The sequence below is a fragment of the Rhinolophus sinicus genome, chromosome 17 (genome assembly GCF_057876585.1).
Source record: "Rhinolophus sinicus isolate RSI-liver-muscle chromosome 17, RSI-T2T, whole genome shotgun sequence".
Classification (NCBI taxonomy): Eukaryota; Metazoa; Chordata; class Mammalia; order Chiroptera; family Rhinolophidae; genus Rhinolophus; species Rhinolophus sinicus.
The window spans coordinates 139948149-139950852 of NC_142517.1; the positions used below are offsets into that span (position 1 = coordinate 139948149).

At 38.7% G+C, this 2704-nt stretch overlaps 1 pseudogene; it reads left to right on the forward strand.

The window, feature by feature from the left end:
* The first annotated feature begins 1182 nt into the window (after positions 1–1182).
* LOC109449538 (ganglioside-induced differentiation-associated protein 2 pseudogene) lies at positions 1183–2459 on the forward strand (annotated as a pseudogene).
* The last annotated feature ends 245 nt before the right edge of the window (positions 2460–2704 follow it).

Genomic DNA, 2704 nt, shown 5'->3' on the forward strand with positions numbered 1-2704 from the left:
CACTGCTCTACATAATGAATGTAAAATTGCACAAACAGGAAATGTTTCCATCCCCATGTTGATGCGGATTTGTTTTAATATCACAAAAGATTTTGTCTTATATCATCTAAAGTTTCATCATTATGAAATAAGATATACTTTGTAACTTGGATTTAAAAATTGTTCAAATACAGTAGGATAAAATTAGTAAATCTCTTGAAAAATACTTTAAAAAATTGATAAATTGCTCTCGAGGAAGTTATGACCTTATTCCTCTTCTTAAAAATATAGTTACTGATAATTATGTGTAACTTTTTTATTTCTATAACAAAGCTTTTATGGATTTTCTTTTACTATTTAAAAAAAATATTTGTTTTACACACAAATGTGCCCGTAAGATTATACTTCCTTGATTAACCTACAATCCACAATTTTTCTCTTTATATAATGATATTTGATACACTAAGATACTTGAGAAAGTACCATGTGATACATTAACATTTCTGGATAACACAATGTTAAGGAAAATATTTTTATTCCAACCACCATTGACAGATTTCTTAGAACATATTAGTCTATTTTCTTTTTGGGGGGGGGCCTTAATAAGTCTAATATCCTGAAAATAATACATTATTTTTGATAATTGAGACTCGTGCGATTCTTTAGTGTCATTGCTGTGAAACATTTTGATATGCAGTATTGCTACTCTTAATGGATGTACGGCATTAGGGTGGGTATTTATTGAGCATTTGATCTAATTCCCTTTATAATAACTTCCTGAATCATTCTCTAGCAAATACTTGAAATATTCCAATAAGGTAGAATCCTGTGACTAATTGATATGGGCTTTATTTAATCAATCCACCTGTTTGCAAGTAATAGGGGAATGAATGTGATCTCATCATATTCCTTGCCCTCAAGTAACGTGTTGTTTAGCAGAGGTTTTCTGACAAATGAACAGGTGATTATAAGAGAATATGAGAAGTACAACCACATATAGATGGTTAAGTGAGAAGTAAGAAAAAAAAACTTATTGAGCTCTTATTATGTAATAGGCACTTTGATTCTAAGTCCCTGCTTTCCACAAAAAACTTAACCCCCCTTGCCTACCACCTGGATGGGACCACCTGAGTATACTAAAGTCTTCAGTGAATATTAAATTGCTAAGGAATTTGGGAAAAGGCAAGCTGAGTTTCCCATTTCATGGATTGCTTGGGTGCAACTTCTCAGTCCGCGGATGTACATACACTTCTGACATGGAGCAACTCATGTGAAAACGAATTAAATGCTTCTAATATGGCAGCTGAAAGACTTCAGAAAGACCCTATGAGATCACCTTTTCTTTATAATAAGGACATCAATGGAAAAATGGTTCTTTAGAAAGGAGATGTGGCATTTCTGAACTGTGCAGCCGTTGTGAATACCAGCAATGAAAGTCTCACAGATAGGAATTCTGTGTCAGAGAGTATCTTCATGCTTGCAAGGCCTGATTTGGAGGAGAACCTCTACAAACTTAAAGATTGCCAGACAAGTGAAGAAATATATATATATATATATATATATATATATATATATATATATATATATATGATTTTATTGGGGAAGGGGAACAGGATTTTATTGGGGTATAGTGTGTACTTCCAGGACTTTTTTTCCAAGACAAGTTGTTGTCCTTTCAGTCTTAGTTGTGGAGGGCACAGCTCAACTCCAGGTCCAGTTGCCATTGCTAGTTGCAGGGGGCACAGCCCACCATCCCTTGCGGGTGTCCAACTGGCAACCTTGTGGTTGAGAGGACGTGCTCCAACCAACTGAGCCATCTGGGAGTTCAGCGGCAGCTCAGCTCAAGGTGCCGTGTTCAATCTTAGTTGCAGGGGACCGAGCCCACCATCCCTTGCGGCATTCGAGGAGTTGAACCGGCAACCTTGTGGTTGAGAGCCCACTGGCCCATGTGGGAATCGAACCGGCAGCCTTCGGAGTTAGGAGCACAGAGCTCCAACTGCCTGAGCCACCGGGCCAGCCCCCCCAAGTGAAGAAATATTGACTAAATTATTTAATCTACCTGCCAGGTTCATCATTCACACAGTGGGACCTAAATACAAGAGTACTGCACAGCAGCTGAGTGTTCCCTGCACAGCTGCTGTAGAAACATACTTCAGTTGGCAAAAAAAGCAGTCTATTGGATCCTATGTCATCAATTCTGCAAAACAAGGTATTCCTTTAGAGAGGATGCCACACACATAACACTTCCCTTTGTAAGGAGATTCTTAGAAATTCATGGGGAGATCACTGAAAAACTAATATTTGCTGTCTCTGAATTTGAAGAGGCTACTTACCACAGCTGCTACCACTATACTTCCCAAGGTTGTCAAAGGAGGAGAGGTGACCATTGCCATACCTACGTGCAGATTTGGAAATGCAGAAAGGAGCCTGTGGTACCCGAATAGCTGATTAGAATAAGTGAAAAGCCTGGTACCTTGTAAGACAGGTGGCTTGAAGAAGTCTTGGATAATGTAAAAGTGAGCCATGTTAAAACTGGTAGAACAGTATAGCATGCAGAGGGAAGGATAGCACAAAGGCCCTAAGGCAGGAGAAACATACCTGACATGTTAAAGGAACATGAAGACCAGAGATGTCAGAGTGGCAACAGAACCCAGATGATTTAAGGCCTTGTAGACCATTGTAAGGGCCTTGAGTAAGAAGGGGAGACATTTAAGGGCTTTGAGCA